The 20,511-nt window shown below is 38.8% G+C and overlaps 1 pseudogene; it reads right to left on the bottom strand.

The window, feature by feature from the left end:
- Dnmt3a-ps1 (DNA methyltransferase 3 alpha, pseudogene 1) lies at window positions 592-3,168 on the bottom strand (annotated as a pseudogene).

The following is a 20,511-nucleotide window of genomic DNA, read 5'->3' as shown; positions in this document are numbered from 1 at the left end:
CTTAATGGTTAAAGCTCCTTTGTCAAAGATCAAGTAACCATAGGTGTGTGGGTTCATTTCTGGGTCTTCAGTTCTATTTCATTGATCAACCTGCCTGTCACAGTACCAATACCATACAGTTTTTTTTTTTATCATTATTGCTCTGTAATACTGCTTGAGGTCAGGGATTTTGATTTCCCTCAGAAGTTCTTTTATTGTTGAGTATAGTTTTTGCTTTCCTGGGTTTTTTATTATTTCAAATAAATTTGCAAGTGCTCTTTCTATCTCTATGAAGAATTGATTTGGAATTTTGATGGGGATTTCATTGAATCTGTAGATCACTTTTGGTAAAATGGCCATTTTTACTCTATTAATCCTGCCAATCCATGAGCATGGGAGGTCTTTCCATCTTCTGAGGTCTTCAATTTCTTTCTTCAGAGACTTGAAGTTCTTGAAATACAGATCTTTCACTTGCTTGGTTAAAGTCACACCAAGTTATTTTATATTATATGGGACTATTGTGAAGGGTGTTATTTCCCAAATTTCTTTCTCAGCTTGTTTATCCTTTGAGTAGAGGAAGGCTACTGATTTGTGTGAGCTATTTTTTTATATATATTTTAAGTTTTTATAGAATTTTCCCTCTCTCCCTTTCCTCTCTAAGGCATTACTACTTTTTGTTGTTACTGATTTTGCTGCAATTAACTCTCTTGTTTCAGTCACAGCAAGAAACAAAAATCCAAACAAACAGAAAACCCCTCTGAAAGAAAGAGTAGAAAACAAAAGGTTTGCCTTCTAGGAGTGGAGGTGAGGAAAGGGAGGGTCCTATCCTGCTTTTTAGTTAGTACTGAAGATGAACATTGAAAACTCAAGAGATGATGTCCAACCCTTTTGCAAGGCCAAGCCCTCCGGCATTTCCTCCTCTGTGGTTTGCTTTAAATTCCTTTTTCTCTTCTGGGTGCTGAACTTCTCTCTGTCCTCTTGTTCTTGGTGTTTTATTGTGTTTTGGGTTTTTTTGTTTGTTTGTTTAACTTGGTTATCATCATTACTTCAGTTTGCCCCCACTTCCCTTACACACAAGCAAAATAGTCCTTCAGCAGAGCGAAGAGATGGCGGATGACCTGCCCACTCCACGATCAGCCCAGCAGTCTCTGCCTCGCCAAGAGGCTCATGTTGGAGATGGCTGTGTAGTGGACAGGGAAGCCAAACACTGTTTCCATTTCAGTGCACCAGAGGATGTCTTCCTTCTCATTCATGAAGACAGGGAAATGCTGGTCTTTGCCCTGCTTTACGGAGTTTGACCTGGTGGTAATGGTCCTCACTTTGCTGAACCTGGCTGTTCTGCCATGTTCCAGACACTCTTGCAGCTCCAGCTTATCATTCATAGTGGATGCCAATGGCCTGTTCATGCCAGGAAGGTTACCCCAGAAGTAACGGACCCTGTGTGCAGCAGACACTTCTTTGGAGTCAATCATCACAGCGTTAGACTCAAGAAATCGCGAGATGTCCCTCTTGTCACTAACGGCCATGGCCACCACCTTCTCAAAGAGCCAGAAGAAGGGGCGATCCTCTCCCTCCTTGGGCCGCGCATCATGCAGGAGGTGGTAGAACTCAAAGAAGAGGCTGCCAGTGCCCTTGTAAAGTCCCTTGCGGGCAGGGTTGATGATGGAGAGGTCATTGCAAGGACTGCCCCCAATCACCAGATTGTATGGGCCCCTCTCCTGGATATGCTTCTGTGTGATGCTGCAGACGTCCCCGACGAACATGATCTTTCCCTGGTGCCGCACTATGCCCACGGTGATGGAGTCCTCGCACACCTCGGAAGCAATGTAGCGGTCCACTTGGATGCCCAGGTCCTTCAGCACCAGGAGCCCTGTAGCAATCCCATCAAATAGAGATAGCACCTGGATGGGCTTCCTCTTCTCAGCTGGCACAGGTGGGTAAACCTTCGGGGGGTCAAATTCCTGGTCGTGGTTATTGGCAAAGAACATCTGGAGTCGAGAAGGCCAGTCCTCCCTTCTCCGCAGCAGCTCACACATGTAGCAGTTCCAGGGGTCTTCCTTAATGGCTGCTTGGGCAGCCCCTGGCCCCACCAAGAGATCCACACACTCCACACAAAAGCACCTGCAGCGGTTGTTGTTCCCACACATGAGCACTTCGCGCCCCCAACAGCAGATGGTACAGAAGGACTGGTACACATCGTCATCGTATTGGTAAGCACACTCCAAGAAGCAGTTCTTACAGTTCTGGCACATTCCACCAACGAAGAGTGGGTGCTCCAGGGTGACATTGAGGCTCCCACATGAGATACAAATGTCCTCGATGTTTTGGCACTTCTGGCGCACCTCATACATGAGTCGTTCTCTTGTGTGTTCATCAATGATCTCCTTGACCTTAGGTTGTGCTCTTTCTGGGTTTCTTGGCTGGTGGGGGTGGGGAATAAGCAGCTGCCTCAGGCTCCACCCACATGTCGGTGTAAACTTCCTTGTAAAGATTGTTCTCCTCTTCTGGTGGCTCCAGGCCCTTGGGACCAGAGGGCTGGAAGCCGCCAAGGACCCACTCAATCGTCTGCTTGTTCTGCACCTCCACAGCCTTGCCAGTGTCACTTTCATGTCGCTGTCATGACACGCTGGGAACAGCTTCCCTGAACAGCTGCTGGCCACCTGGAGGACTTCGTAGATGGCTTTGCGGTACATGGGCTGCTTGTTGTAGGTGGCCTGGTGGAAATGCAGAAGGAGCTCAGGGGCATGAGCTTCTCGACACACATCACTGAAAACTTGCCATCTCCAAACCACATGACCCAGCGAGTGCCTTCGGCTGCTCTGCTCTGGCCTGTCATCCACCAAGACACAATTCGGCTTGGCCACCAGGAGAAGCCCCGGAGTTTCCCCCACACCAGCTCTCCAATGCCAAGGCCCTGGCCATCCTCATACTCGGGGTCCTCATCAGCTGCCTTGATAGCATTCTTGTCCCCAGCATCAGCCCCTACTGGCACAGGGGTAATGGCCACAGTGGAAGATGCAGGGTCCTGGGCTGCTGCACTGCAGGAGGGCTGGCCTGCTCCACCTTCTGAGACTCCCCAGAGGCCTGGTTTCCCTCCACAGCATTGATTACTGCAATCACCTTGGCTTTCTTCTCAACCCATAAGGCCAGGTGCAGCCCCTCTGCAGTACAGTTCAGATGTTGTGTGAGTTAATTTTATATCCAGACTCTTTGCTGAAGTTGTTTATCAGGCTTAGTAGTTCTCTGGTGGAACTTTTGGGATCACCAAGGTATATTATTATATCATCTGCAAATAGTGATATTTTGACTTCTTTCTTTCCAATTTTGCATCCCTTTGACCTCCTTTTGTTGTGTGATTTTCTGCCTAGAATTTGGAGTACTATATTGAATAGGAAGGGAGACAGTGGGCAGCCTTGTCTAGTCTCTGGTTTTAATGGGATTGCTTAAAGTTTCTTTCCATTTAGTTCAATGTTGGCTACTGGTTTGCTGTATATTGTTTTTACTATGTTTAGGTATGGGCCTTGAATCCCTGATCTTTCCAAGACTTTTAACATGAAGGGGTGTTGAATTTTGTAAAATGCTTTCTCAGCATCTAATGAGATGACCATGTATTTTTTCTTTGAGTTTGTCTATATAGTAGATTACAGTGATGGATTTGCATATATTGAACCATCCCTGCATCCCTGGGATGAACCCTATTTCATCGTGCTGGATGATTATTTTGATTTGTTCTTAGATTTGGTTTGTGAAAATTTTATTGAGTATTTTTGTCTCGATATTCAATAAGGAAATTGTCATGAAGTTCTCTTTGTTGGGTCTTTGTGTGGTTTAGGTATTAGCATAATTGTGGCTTCATAGAAGTAATTACGTAGTGTTCCTTCTGTTGCTATTTTGTGGAATACTTTTGACAGTATTGGTATGAGGTCATCTATGAAGGTCTAATAGAATTCTGCACTAAACCCATTTGGTCCTGTGCATTTTTGCTCATTGGGAGACTTCTATAAAGTGCTTGAATATCTTTAGGTGTTATGGGATTGTTTAGATGGTTTATCTGATCCTGATTTAAGCATTGTACATGGTATCTCTCTAAAATAAATTTCCATTTCATCCAGATTTTCCAGTTTTCTTAAATATATGCTTTTGTAGTGGGATCTGATGATTTTTTGAATTTCCTCAGATGCTGTTGTTATGTCTCCCTTTTCATTTCTGATTTTGTTAGTTTGGATGAGTGCTTAGTCTGGCAGAGGGTTTATGTATCCTGTTGATTTTCCCAGAGAACCATTTCCTGGTTTTGTTTCTTCTTTGTACAGTTATTTTTGTTCCTATTTAGTTGATTTCAGCCCTGAATTTGATTATTTCTTGATGTCTAATCCTATTGGGTGTATTTGCTTCTTTTTGTTCTAGAGCTTTGAGGTGTGCTGTAAAGCTGCTGATATATGCTCTCCCCTGTTCCTTTTTGGAAGCACTCAATGCTATGAGTTTTCTTCTTAACACTGCTTTCATTTTTTTCCCATACCTTTGGGTATGTTGCGGCTTCATTTTCATTAAATTTTAAAATGTCCTTAATTTCTTTTTTGACCAAGTCATCATTGAGTAGTGTATTGTTCAGCTTCCACATGTATGCAGGCTTTCAAGAGTTTTTGTTGTTATAAAGGACCAACCTTAGTTGGTGGTGATCTGATAGAATCAGTGGTATCATTTTAATCTTCTGGTATCTGTTGATACTATTATATGTTCAGTTCAATAGACGGTACCATGAGCTTCTGCAATGAAGGTACAGTCTTTTATTTTAGGATGAAATGTTCTGTAGATATCTTTTAAATCCATTTGGTTCCTAACTTCCATAAGTTTCTTTATGTCTCTGTTTAGTTTCTGTTTTCATGATCTGACCATTGCAGAGAGTGGGGTGTTGAAGTTTTCCACTATTATTTTGTGAGGTACAATGTGTACTTTGATCTTTAGTAAGATTTTTTTTGAAACCTTTTGTAAGGTACCCTTGCATTTGGAGCATAAATATTCAGCATTAAGAGTTCATCTTTGTTCTCTCTTCAATCTCTTGTATTCTGTTGGTGATGCTTGTATAAAGATTGGGTGATTGGAAGGAGGTGCAGATTCTTAGAATTTGGGAAAAGTAAGAAAGAAAGAGGATAATAGTAATATAAAATATGTTCATGGATTTTTTAAATAAAAGCTAAAAATACATAAGTGAAGTAGAAGTGAATACACAACTATATTTTCAACTGTCTTTAAAAAAAAAAAGTACAACAGAGATTTTCCTCAAATGGCGACTGAAAACTTTCTATCAATCAAGTGAAAGCTCTACACATTTTACATGAACAAAGATAATATAATATTGAACTCTCTTAGTTTTATTTACAAGCTCTCAAGACTTACAATTTTGAGCAAATATTTGGCAAGCCAGGCTGTAATATGCGTAAACATTTCAAGAATATCTAAAGCAGTGGTACAAGTCAAGTGGGAAGTGAACTTCTCAACCTTGATAGCCACCCCAACATGGAAACACAGTGGAAATAATATAGGTATATGGAGAATGAATGTTACTACTGGCCCATTCTCCTTTAAGGGGTTATATGTATTTTTATAGAGATGGATATATTTAAATAAATATCAGTTTTAAAATATTAATGTGTAGAAAAGAAAGGAGAAAAGAAAAACTAATACTGCATTTTCAATTTTGCCAAGGTGACAATTTAATTTTATTTATGAATTCATAATTTAAATAGTGTTTATATGAAATATTGCATTGGTTAATTCTTATGTCAAATTATTGACGCTTATCTATACTTTTTATATTTCTTGGGTAGAGTATGCACTTTATCATAAATATTGACTAATTACTTGTAATAATAAGTACATTTTTAAACAATATGTAAAAATTTAACATATTATAGTGAGCATACAGGAGTAACACGACTATGCTTATTAGCCTCTTCTATTTTAGAAATATAAAGAATACATTAGACATATTTAATATTTTGGGCCCATGCATATTAAAAGTGATAATCAAAGTAATATTTTTGTATCATGTAGGGAATAGTTGTAGTCTATAGAATTCATTTAGATCTTTAGTATGTCAGACTGCATTTTCTTTTAAGAAGAGTTTAAAGTTCAGTTTCTAACTTTCCACGAAAAGCAGTTGGTTATTTAAAGATTTTATATGTATTTAAAAACTCTGTATACTATGCATAAATATACAGAGGATATAAATATATGTACATTTAGTTCCTCGGTTATGGGATCTTAGATAAGTTTATTGTATATGTGCATTATTTATTCAGGTTGCATTATCTCTACATTTTAAACTGAGATTGGAATATAAAAAGTGCTTTCTAAACAAATAATAGTATAATAATATACAGCAATTCCAAAATAGTTTCGTGAAACTTGGTAACAAATGGATATACAGTATATATATATATATATATATATATATATATATATATATATATATATATATATGTGTGTGTGTGTGTGTGTGTGTGTGTGTGTGTGTGTGTGTGTATAATAAATATAGTCAGTAAAAATTAATTCATTATATTGTATTAGTAAAGGTACGGATGTACCTTAGAATGATTTTAAAGACTACCACTGATAAGATAAAGAGATATTATAGGTCAATATTTTATCCAAAGAAGATGAAAATTTAGCTAACAGTAAATGAAAGCATGGTCACCTTTACAAATTAACAAAAATGAAAGGTATGGAAATCCATGGCTACTAGAGTAATTTTATGGAAAGAATAAGAGATCATGAAAGTAGATTAGTAATACAGCATTTAGTATGTGATAATCATTAATCATGTGTCTTCCACATACTGTATTTTCAAAAGGGATTAATTTTGAGAATGAATTTTTTAGTATTTTAAGTTATATACAGACTATTAAAATAGATTTGTTTTGGATGAAAATCTAATGTAATATTGACTTTATTGAACTAGTATTTGTGAAAACGTTTAGTGTATTGAATATTCTATTGCTTAGCCAACTTCTCTTGAAGAAATTTCCAGAGAAATTACCTTTTCCCTGATTTATTAGTTCTTCGTTGTGCCTTGGGAGAGGCAATTTACCTTTCAACTATGAAGAACTTGCTTTGAGAAACTATTTTACTCATTCTCACTCCCTAGAAGATTGAGCCAGATTTAAGGAAATTACATTTTATTTTTAGCAAGTGAGGGTCAGATGTACCCAACACCATGCACCTTTTGCACGGATTATCTATTTTATCTAAATCATCTTGCTTGCCACATGTGAAATTTCTATATCTGCCATGACACGGGATCTTTAAATAATCTCAGGAATCCACCCCACTATTTGGTCTGCATATATAGAAAATGAGTTGTTAAGTCATCTATTTCCATGCTTGATAATTACTGACCAATGAATTCAATAATATTTATCATTATTACACATTCCACACTAATGGAGTAGCTTCAAACGGATGATTCCATCTAAGATTGATAACAGTTCTTTGAAATGAGACTGGACAAAAGTAAATGATTTTTTTTTCTTTCTACCTGATCTGAGGATAGAACCTTGGTTTAAATTCAGAAATCTTGGTTACAGATTAGTACTGCTGTAAAGACCATTAAAGGTTTTTTTCTGGAATACCTAGGAAAGACAAAAAGTAGCAACTAGCAATGTCTGTGATTAATGGCAACATTTTAAAATCTGGAGAAACAAAGCCAGTTTACAGCTTACAGAGACCTGAGATTTAATCGAATTTCAGAAGTGTTAATGCATACAAAGTAAGTAGTTCCTGATGGTATATGCCTGCACTCTCTGTTCCAAACCAACCTGGAATACATAAATTATACCTCTAAAATATATAATGCTAAGTATATAAGTCAAATATTATCTACAGGAGATTTATTTCCACTTACGCTTAGATCTCACCCACATTCACTCACTTATCCATTAAATCTTCAGTGAGGAAGTGAGCACAATATCATTGTAATCTTTTATTTTAGCATCTCATTTATCAAGCATATTTGTTTGCTCCCAGTATATCACACAATACTGAAATGTAAATATTCCATTAAAAAGTAAGGTGTCTTTGCACATTAAGGTGGTAATGAGAGGTGCCCAAGTAAGTCTAAAATATTATTCAGGCGGCTAGCAATCAATTGTGGGAGGAAATGATTGTGTGCACTTGTATACACACTATATGTAAACCATACTGACAAATTAAGCAAAAAACACAGATACTTGGTTCACGTTAAAAATGACAGATGGGAAACAGACCGGATAAACAGTTCTCTGCACCCAAATCCTGTGAGAGGGAGAGCTAAACCTTCAGAGAGGCAGACAAGCCTGGGAAACCAGAAGAGACTGCTCTCTGCACATACATCTCGGACGCCAGAGGAAAACACCAAAGGCCATCTGGAACCCTGGTGCACTGAAGCTCCCGGAAGGGGCGGCACATATCTTCCTGGTTGCTGCCTCTGCAGAGAGCCCGTGGGCAGCACCCCACGAGCGAACTTGAGCCTCGGGACCACAGGTAAGACCAACTTTTCTGCTGCAAGAAAGCTGCCTGGTGAGCTCGGGACACACGGAGGCAGAATTCCTCTAGGACCGGGCACGTCCTGTGTTTACCGGAAGTCCCACACCTGCGGATCCCAGCCTGCAGCAGCTCTCTGCATCCAGACCCCGTGAGAGAGAGACCCAACTGCCTGGTCAGGTGGGCAATCCTGAGGCTGCAGAGCGGAAGAGACCACCAACACTGCCCACCCCTGCCCACATCCCTGGCCCAAGAGGAAACTGTATAAGGCCTCTGGGCTCCTGTGGGGGAGGGCCCAGGAGCAGCAGGACCCCTGCCTGAGACACCGCTGGAACCTGAAGGAAACAGACCTGATAAACAGTTCTCTGCACCCAAATCCCGTAGGAGGGAGAGCTAAACCTTCAGAGAGGCAGACAAGCCTGGGAACCAGAAGAGACTGCTCTCTGCACATACATCTTGGACACCAGAGGAAAACACCAAAGGCCATCTGGAACCCTGATGCACTGAAGCGCCCAGAAAGGGCGGTACAGATCTTCCTGGTTGCTGCCGCCACAGAGAGACGAGGGCAGCACCCCTCGAGCGAACTTGAGCCTCAGGACCACAGGTAAGACCAACTCTTCTGCTGCAAGTGACCTGCCTGGTGAACTCAAGACACAGGTCCACAGGAACAGCTGAAGACCTGTAGAGAGGAAAAACTACACGCCCAAAAGCAGAACACTATGTCCTCATAACTGACTGAAGGAGAGGAAAACAGGTCTACAGCACTCCTGACACACAGGCTTATAGGATAGTCTAGCCACTGCCAGAAATAGCAGAACAAAGTAACACTAGAGATAATCTGATGGCGAGAGGCAAGCACAGGAAACCAAGCAACAGAAACCAAGACTACATGGCACCATCGGAGCCCAATTCTCCCACCAAAACAAACATGGAATATCCAAACACACCAGGAAAGCAAGATCTAGTTTCAAAATCATATTTGATCATGATGCTGGAGGACTTCAAGAAAGACGTGAAGAACTCGCTTAGAGAACAAGTAGAAGCCTACAGAGAGGAATCACAAAAATGCCTGAAAGAATTCCAGGAAAACATAATTAAATAAGTAGAAGCCCATAGAGAGGAGTCACAAAAATCCCTGAAAGAATTCCAGGAAATTATAAATAAAAAAGTAGAAGCCCATAGAGAGGAGTCACAAAAATCCCTGAACGAATTCCAGGAAAACACAATCAAACAGTTGAAGGAATTAAAAATGGATATAGAAGCAATCAAGAAAGAACACATGGAAAGAACCCTTGATATAGAAAACCAAAAGAAGAGACAAAGAGCTGCAGATACAAGCTTCACCAACAGAATACAAGAAATGGAAGAGAGAATCTCAGGAGCAGAAGATTCCATAGAAATCATTGACTCAACTGTCAAAGATAATGTAAAGCGGAAAAAGCTACTGGTCCAAAACATCCAGGAAATCCAGGACTCAATGAGAAGATCAAACCTAAGGATAATAGGTATAGAAGAGAGTGAAGACTCCCAGCTCAAAGGACCAGTAAATATCTTCAACAAAATCATAGAAGAAAACTTCCCTAACCTAAAAAAAGAGATACCCATAGGCATACAAGAAGCCTACAGAACTCCAAATAGATTGGACCAGAAAAGAAACACCTCCCGTCACATAATTGTCAAAACACCAAACGCACAAAATAAAGAAAGAATATTAAGAGCAGTAAGGGAAAAAGGTCAAGTAACATATAAAGGCAGACCTATCAGAATCACACCAGTCTTCTCGCCAGAAACTATGAAGGCCAGAAGATCCTGGACTGATGTCATCCAGACCCTAAGAGAACACAAATGCCAGCCCAGGTTACTGTATCCTGCAAAACTCTCAATTAACATAGATGGAGAAACCAAGATATTCCATGACAAAACCAAATTTACACAATATCTTTCTACAAATCCAGCACTACAAAGGATAATAAATGGTAAAGCCCAACATAAGGAGGCAAGCTATACCCTAGAAGAAGCAAGAAACTAATCGTCTTGGCAAAAAAACAAAGAGAATGAAAGCACACAAACATAACCTCACATCCAAATATGAATATAACGGGAAGCAATAATCACTATTCCTTAATATCTCTTATCATCAATAGCCTCAACTCCCCAATAAAAAGAAATAGATTAACAAACTGGATACGCAACGAGGACCCTGCATTCTGCTGCCTACAAGAAACACACCTCAGAGACAAAGACAGACACTACCTCAGAGTGAAAGGCTGGAAAACAACTTTCCAAGCAAATGGTCAGAAGAAACAAGCTGGAGTAGCCATTCTAATATCAAATAAAATCAATTTCCAACTAAAAGTCATCAAAAAAGATAAGGAAGGACACTTCATATTCATCAAAGGAAAAATCCACCAAGATGAACTCTCAATCCTAAATATCTATGCCCCAAATACAAGGACACCTACATACATAAAAGAAACCTTACTAAAGCTCAAAACACACATTGCACCTCACACAATAATAGTGGGAGATTTCAACACCCAACTCTCATCAATGGGCAGATCATGGAAACAGAAATTAAACAGAGATGTAGACAGACTAAGAGAAGTCATGAGCCAAATGGACTTAACGGATATTTATAGAACATTCTATCCTAAAGCAAAAGGATATACCTTCTTCTCAGCTCCTCATGGTACTTTCTCCAAAATTGACCATACAACTGGTCAAAAAACGGGCCTCAACAGGTACAGAAAGATAGAAATAATCCCATGCGTGCTATCGGATCACCACGGCCTAAAACTGGTCTTCAATAACAATAAGGGAAATATGCCTACATATACGTGGAAATTGAACAATGCTCTACTCAATGATAATCTGGTCAAGGAAGAAATAAAGAAAGAAATTAAAAACTTTTTAGAATTTAATGAAAATGAAGGTACAACATACCCAAACTTATGGGACACAATGAAAGCTGTGCTAAGAGGAAAACTCATAGCGCTGAGTGCCTGCAGAAAGAAACAGGAAAGAGCATATGTCAGCAGCTTGACAGCACACCTAAAAGCTCTAGAACTAAAAGAAGCAAATACAACCAGGAGGAGTAGAAGGCAGGAAATAATCAAACACAGAGCTGAAATCAACCAAGTAGAAACAAAAAGGACCATAGAAAGAATCAACAGAACCAAAAGTTGGTTCTTTGAGAAAATCAAAAAGATAGATAAACCTTTAGCCAGACTAACGAGAGGACACAGAGAGTGCGTCCAAATTAACAAAATCAGAAATGAAAAGGGAGACATAACTACAGATTCAGAGGAAATTCAAAAAATCATCAGATCTTACTATAAAAGCCTATATTCAACAAAACTTGAAAATCTACAGGAAATGGACAATTTCCTAGACAGATACCAGGTACCGAAGTTAAATCAGGAACAGATAAACCAGTTAAACAACCCCATAACTCCTAAGGAAATAGAAGCAGTCATTAAAGGTCTCCCAACCAAAAAGAGCCCAGGTCCAGACGGGTTTAGTGCAGAATTCTATCAAACCTTCATAGAAGACCTCATACCAATATTATCCAAACTATTAAACAAAATTGAAAGAGATGGATCACTACCGAATACCTTCTACGAAGCCACAATTACTCTTATACCTAAACCACACAAAGACACAACAAAGAAAGAGAACTTCAGACCAATTTCCCTTATGAATATCGACGCAAAAATACTCAATAAAATTCTGGCAAACCGAATTCAAGAGCACATCAAAACAATCATCCACCATGATCAAGTAGGCTTCATCCCAGGCATGCAGGGATGGTTTAATATATGGAAAACCATCAACGTGATCCATTATATAAACTAACTGAAAAAAAAAACCACATGATCATTTCATTAGATGCTGAGAAAGCATTTGACAAAATTCAACACCCCTTCATGATAAAAGTCCTGGAAAGAATAGTTATTCAAGGGCCATACCTAAACATAGTAAAAGCCATATACAGCAAACCAGTTGCTAACATTAAACTAAATGGAGAGAAACTTGAAGCAATCCCACTAAAATCAGGGACTAGAAAAGGCTGCCCACTCTCTCCCTACTTATTCAATATAGTTCTTGAAGTTCTAGCCAGAGCAATCAGACAACAAAAGGAGATCAAGGGGATACAGATCTGAAAAGAAGAGGTCCAAATATCACTATTTGCAGATGATATGATAGTATATTTAAGTGATCCCAAAAGTGCCACCCGAGAACTTCTAAAGCTGATAAACAACTTCAGCAAAGTGGCTGCGTATAAAATTAACTCAAACAAATCAGTTGCCTCCTCTATACAAAAGAGAAACAAGCCGAGAAAGAAATTAGGGAAACGACACCCTTCATAATAGACCCAAATAATATAAAGTACCTCGGTGTGACTTTAACCAAGCAAGTAAAAGATCTATACAATAAGAACTTCAAGACACTGAGGAAAGAAATTGAAGAAAACCTCAGAAGATGGAAAGATCTCCCATGCTCATGGATTGGCAGGATTAATATAGTAAAAATGGCCATTTTACCAAAAGCAATCTACAGATTCAATGCAATCCCCATCAAAATACCAATCCAATTCTTCAAAGAGTTAGACAGAACAATTTGCAAATTCATCTGGAATAACAAAAAACCCAGGATAGCTAAAGCTATCCTCAACAATAAAAGGACTTCAGGGGGAATCACTATCCCTGAACTCAAGCAGTATTACAGAGCAATAGTGATAAAAACTGCTTGGTATTGGTACAGAGACAGATAGATAGACCAATGGAATAGAATTGAAGACCCAGAAATGAACCCACACACCTATGGTCACTTGATTTTTGACAAAGGAGCCAAAACCATCAAATGGAAAAAAGATAGCATTTTCAGCAAATGGTGCTGGTTCAACTGGAGGTCAACATGTAGAAGAATGCAGATCGATCCATGCTTATCACCCTGTACAAAGCTTAAGTCCAAGTGGATCAAGGACCTTCACATCAAACCAGACACACTCAAACTAATAGAAGAAAAACTAGGGAAGCATCTGGAACACATGGGCACTGGAAAAAATTTCCTGAACAAAACACCAATGGCTTATGCTCTAAGATCAAGAATCGACAAATGGGATCTCATAAAACTGCAAAGCTTCTGTAAGGCAAAGGACGCTGTGGTTAGGACAAAACGGCAACTAACAGATTGGGAAAAGATCTTTACCAATCCTACAACACATAGAGACCTTATATCCAAAATATACAAAGAACTCAAGAAGTTAGACTGCAGGGAAACAAATAACCCTATTAAAAATGGGGTTCAGAGCTAAACAAAGAATTCACAGCTGAGGTGTGAGGAGCTGTCTGAGGAGCTGTCCTCACAGAGATGTGAGGAGCTGTCCGAGGAGCTGTCCTCACATATGTGAGGAGCTGTCCTCACAAACTCCATTACAAGGTGGCACCGGCATCCTGCAGAACGCACCTAGTAAAAAGGGCAATACGCAGGCGCCTGGTAACGTCCCTACTCAAAGGACAAGTACGTTTTGGTATGTCATCTGGCATAATTGGCAGCGACCAGTCAGAGAGTGACACGTCCTAGGCGAGGATAGTTTCCTATATAAGGGACGGTTATTCCTCACTCTCGGTCTCCGCATTGTAAGCTTATGCTCTCCCTCTCAAGACGCATTAAAGCTTTTCTGTAGTAGGATCCTGTGTGTGCCTCGTCGTTCCTGCTGGCGAGACGTAGTGCGGGACACTGAGGAATGCGGAATGGCTGAGAAACACCTAAAGAAATGTTCAACATCTTTAGTCATAAGGGAAATGCAAATCAAAACAACCCTGAGATTTCACCTCACACCAGTGAGAATGGCTAAGATCAAAAACTCAGGTGACAGCAGATGCTGGCGAGGATGTGGACAAAGAGGAACACTCCTCCATTGTTGGTGGTATTGCAGACTGGTAAAACCATTCTGGAAATCAGTCTGGAGGTTCCTCAGAAAATTGGACATTGAACTGCCTCAGGATCCAGCTATACCTCTCTTGGGCATATACCCAAAAGATGCCTCAACATATAAAAGAGACACGTGCTCCACTATGTTCATTGCAGCCTTATTTATAATAGCCAGAAACTGGAAAGAACCCAGATGCCCTTCAACAGAGAAATGGATACAGAAAATGTGGTACATCTACACAATGGAATGTTACTCAGCTATCAAAAACAACGAGTTTATGAAATTCGTAGGCAAATGGTTGGAACTGGAAAATATCATCCTGAGTGAGCTAACCCAATCACAGAAAGACATACATGGTATGCACTCATTGATAAGTGGCTATTAGCCCAAATGCTTGAATTACCCTAGATCCCTAGAACAAACGAAACTCAAGACGGATGATCAAAATGTGAATGCTTCACTCCTTCCTTAAATGAGGAAAAAGAATACCCTTGGCAGGGAAGGGAGAGGCAAAGATTAAAACAGAGACTGAAGGAACACCCATTCAGAGCCTGCCCCACATGTGGCCCATACATATACAGCCACCCAATTAGACAAGATGGATGAAGCAAAGAAGTGCAGACTGACAGGAGCCGGATGTAGATCGCTCCTGAGAGACACAGCCAGAATACAGCAAATACAGAGGCGAATGCCAGCAGCAAACCACTGAACTGAGAATAGGACCCCCGTTGAAGGAATCAGAGAAAGAACTGGAAGAGCTTGAAGGGGCTCGAGACCCCATATGTACAACAATGCCAAGCAACCAGAGCTTCCAGGGACTAAGCCACTACCTAAAGACTATACATGGACTGACCCTGGACTCTGACCTCATAGGTAGCAATGAATATCTTAGTAAGAGCACCAGTGGAAGGGGAAGCCCTGGGTCCTGCTAGGACTGAACCCCCAGTGAACTAGACTGTGGGGGGGAGGGCGGCAATGGGGGGAGGGTTGGGAGGGGAACACCCATAAGGAAGGGGAGGGGGGAGGGGGATGTTTGCCCGGAAACCGGGAAAGGGAATAACACTCGAAATGTATATAAGAAATACTCAAGTTAATAAAAAAAATGACAGATGGACTCGAAGAGGAAAAGGATATGGTTTTTCAGTCTAATCTAAAATATTTCTTTTACAAAACTGTTTGCATTTGCAAATTCTTGTTTGATTTAAATTTGTCATTATACTTTTATTTTGAATTTTTCTTTTATATAATCAAATTGTGCTTTAATGCTATAAAATTTGGTCTCAAAGCATTAGAAAAAACATACATATGACATGAGTTCTCAATCATTAATTTATTAAATTAAAACATTAACATATAATTTAATATAATATAATACAATGGCATTTTAAGATTATACGTTTTTCCATTTGACATTAAACATCACACATAATTCTCAATAATAGTAGCTTTATAACCAGAGATGATAAAGATACAGAATAGGTGTAAGGATCCAAGACTTCACAAATCACAAAACTAACTTTAAACATTTACTAATCCTTGCCTTCCACAGACCTTTGACAATAAATTGAATTATAGAACACCAAAGATAGTAATTTATCTTATTTTGTTGAGAAATTGAATTATGTAATTTGATTGGAATTACTTGGGACTATCTGTACATTCCTTAAGAGTCACCATGAGTATTGTATATTAGAGCATGGTGGCTGGAAATAAAAGGCCTTCTTATTTTGTTTTGTTCTCTTCAGGGATGGCTTTGCCCATCTTTTTCTTGGTGAGCATCATGTGTATGTCAAGGTTAAATCCCAAAGTGTTCTTCTGTATTGTCTGCATATATATGCTGCCAGTCAGGTTCCTACAAGCCTACAACCATTCCTTGCATTTTATTTTATATTCGTAGGAAAAATATAACTTAGTTTTATGTTTTAAATAATTATGCCTACTATATATTAGGACTATAACTAGAAATAAATTATTGCATAGATTTTAACTATTATATTTATATACATGTATAAAAATGTGAAAAAGAATTCAATGAAAGTGCAAAAAATCCAAAGAAAAAATGTGAATTTATCTAAATACCACTACCATAATAGATAAGTCATATATCAATCTAATATTACTAAAAGTTAACTTGGGGTTAAAAAGACATACGAGTGACACCCACACACCCACACACAAACACACACACGTACACAAACATATACTATTTAATTTCATCACATAGATAAACTAAATGCAAATAATTATATGAACACAAATGACAAGACAGAAAGCAAACAACAAAACATCAAAATGGTGTGCTTAGAGACTATATTTTGGTTTGCGTATTACATATTCAAGTGACAATTATAATTAATCTTTAGTAATAAAATACCTTGTAACCAAAAGACTGCTGGTTCAGTATATTGCTTTAGTGTGATCCTGAAAACCATGCTTAACGCAGTTTTAACAACAAACAGCATCATTACTAAAATTTACTTTCTGATGTTTTAAAAATAATCCTCGCTCAGGTTGTTATTTTCTACTAGACTGAGCATGGGGACCCCAATGGAGGAGTTAGGGAAAGGACTCAAGAAGTTCAAGGGGTTTGCAACCCCATAGGAAGAACAACAATATCAACCGACCAAACCCCCCAGAGCTCCCAAGGACTAAACCACCAACCAAAGAGTACCCATGGGTCCAGCTGTAGCAGAGGATGGCCTTGTCCGGCATCAATGGGTGGAAAGGCCCTTGGTCCTGTGCAGGCTTGTTGGTCCAGTGTTGAGGAATGCCATGGAGGTAAGTTGGGATTGGGTGGGTGGCTGGGTGAAGGAGCACCCTCATAGAGTAGGGCGAGGGAGGATAAGATAGGGGATTTTCAGAGGGAAACCGGGAAAGGGGGAAATATGTGAATTGTAAATAAATAAAATATCCAATTAAAAAAATAATCCTTAGATTTGGAAAACTTCTTGACATTTTGATGATGACATATTTATCATTTGGGGTCAACAAGTGAGAACCTGGAGGCAAGTGCTAAAATACCTTATTGCTTTGTGATTTATTAGCAAAAATTAAGTGATTTTTTTTATTCTTTAATTTTTTTTACAGTTTAGTCGTTATTTCCTTCCCGTTCCACCCTCTGACTATCCCTCTCCCCCATCCCCAAGATGGTGTCTCCACTCCCCACCCCACCTCATCAGACCTCCCACTCCCTGTGGCCTCAAGTCTCTCAAGAGTTAGGTGCATCTTCTCTCACTAGGGCCAGACCAGGCACTCCTCTGCTGTAACTATGTCGGGGGCCTCATACTAAGTGAAATATTTTGAATGTACAATGAAAATAAAATCACAGGATAGTGCTGAAGGTCAATTTAAGTACTATTTATTGAATATAGAACTGTTGTATTTCTTTTCACAGATATCACACAAATAATTGAGAAGAGAGAAAAAGGAAAAACCATACCTTGTAATGTGCACAAGCATTAGGCTTGCACTCCAGACTCCATAAACATCACATGTGGTGGCATGCACTTGTAGTCTCAATCCTGAGGAAGTGCAACAGGTTCCCTATGGTTCCTTAGCCTTTGTACCTGAATAGGCAAAACTTAGGTCCCAGTGAGAGGTCTTATCTCTGCACATGGCAGAATAATGTACTATATGACCTCTGCCTTCTGTTCATATGCACACAGAGAATATCTTTCCACATCAAAAATTGTATTCAAAATTTATACTTCTTTTACTATGCATGTAAAGAATATTAGTATGAGTTTTTTGAATATTATAGGGTTATAATTCTATAACCTGAAGATTATTCAAGATCCTTAAGAACACATAAGCACCATAGTATTTAGAGCTAAAGTTATAGTTATATATTCATGCATATAAAGGTATGTGACAGAGAAACATAAGGTAACTTAGAAGAAAAACGCTAGATAGTAATAATGCTTCAGAGACTTACTGGAGAGTTGCTGTATTCTAAGATTCAAGTTAAAATGATCAAAAGAAATCACCCAGACAACTTATTCCTATAGGGCACTGTACTTGAGAAAATAAAACCGTACTTATATTTTAGCTCTCTGGTAAGGAATAATCTATATGCAAGGTGAACTGGGTCCAGTAATTTGGGTTCCTGTTTTAACTTTAGTTGGCAGTGGTGGTAAAACTGATTTCTACTTGGCTGCTAGACAGAAGGCACTCCCTACAGTGTATAAGTTTACATCCAACATGAATTTTAGTTTATATTTGTTCACTCTTTCTCCTATAACGATCCTGTAGTCTACCAGAAACTCGTGTCCACTTCACTTAAATTTATGCAACTGGAGATAATTTCTCATTTCTTCAATTGATAATCGTAACCATAACTTACTCTTAACATATTTCCAATAAAACTCACTTGGCATTTTGTGTCTACCCTTGATCTGATGAATTCTTTTCTATTAGTTTCTCTCAGTCCTCATTTCTACTTAAGATTATAAGGATAAATAGACTTGTTTTATTTCCATTTAAAAATTGAATTCATAGAACATTTATGGCAACTAGTCTATGTTCATTAAATAATTCTTTAATTTTAGTGGTGTTGATTAAAAGTAATATACACATAATACTACACAGACACACACACTGCAATACAGACAGACACACGCACACACACTACACACACACACACACATGCACACACACACACACACACACACACACATATTTTCATTACACAGCATCCTCAAGTCATAAAAGTAGAGAGCTGATAAACAATTTTGCTACTCAAAAAAGAGCGCGATTCCCAGAAACCACAAACCTTTTTAAGTAATAGAGCAAATACGCCACTGAAATAAAATCGATGCATTCTTCAAATTTCAGACATTGACAAGACTATTTCCTTTCTCTGGCCGTAGGTCTCTTTTCTGGCCCAGAAAATATGCTTTGACTAATTTTATATCAAATAAATAAAGAACAAGAATGAAATGTCTCTGTAAGTATGAAATTCAACATCTTTGCAGCTGTTTCTTGAGAGAATTGTTTATCAGCTCTCACTCTGACACAACTAGTGTCATGACCAATGGAAGCCAGCTGTGGAAAATTGAAAACACAGTCAAATTGCCATTTTTTTTCATACTTCATATAAGAAATTCTAAGTAGGACTGATGCATCCACACTTTGGTCTTCCTTCTTCTTGAGCTTCTTATGGTCTGTAAGTTGTATCATGGGTGTTCTGAGCTTTATTCCTAATATCCACTTATCAGTGAGTACATACCATGTGTCTTATTTTGTAGCTGGATTACCTCACTCAGCATGATATTTTTCTGCAAATTTCACAAAGTCATTGGTTTTAATATCTGAGTAGTACTCCATTGTGTTACTCTAACACATTTTCTATACCCATTCCTCTATTGAGGAACGTCTGGGTTGTTTCCAGCGTCTGCCTATTATATATAAGGCTGCTATAAACATAGTGGAGCATGTGTCCTTGTTATATGTTGCTCATGTAGCAGAGGATGGCATTATCTATCATCAATGGGAGGGGAGACCCTTCGTCCTGTGAAGACTCGAAGCTCCAGCATAGTGGGATGCTAGAGCAGTGAGGCATGCATAGGTGGGAGACCACTCTAATAAAAACAGGGAGGAAAGAGGATGCAATAGGAGGTTTGTGGAGGGAAAACCAGGAAGGGAGATAACATTTGAAATGTAAATAAAGAAAATGGCCAATAAAAAATTCAAAAAAGTGTGTTTGGGAAGGTGGAACACCCTTATAGAAGAAGGAAGAAAGGGTTTGGGATGGGGGATTTTGGACTGGAAACCGGGAAAGGGAATAACATTTGAAATGTAAATAACAAAAATATTCAATAAAAAAAGAAAGAAAGAAGAAAAAAGAAATACACAATAAAAATTTTTTAAAAAAGAAAGAAATTGTAATTGAAAATGTACTAATCATGTGATAAATTGTCATGTTGTCAACACTTGGTGGAGACTACCCTGTCTTCTGAGGGAACAGTGTACAAAGAATTAATGCATTGGTTTCACATGTATTAAACTTTTTTCTTTCATTTCTTTCATTTTTATTTTTATTTATTTTATCAGCACATGCTAACTATTCATAATATAAG

This window comes from Rattus norvegicus, chromosome 14, assembly GCF_036323735.1.
Source record: "Rattus norvegicus strain BN/NHsdMcwi chromosome 14, GRCr8, whole genome shotgun sequence".
In the NCBI taxonomy this organism is placed as follows: domain Eukaryota; kingdom Metazoa; phylum Chordata; class Mammalia; order Rodentia; family Muridae; genus Rattus; species Rattus norvegicus.
This window is presented reverse-complemented; position numbering and strand designations above follow the sequence as displayed.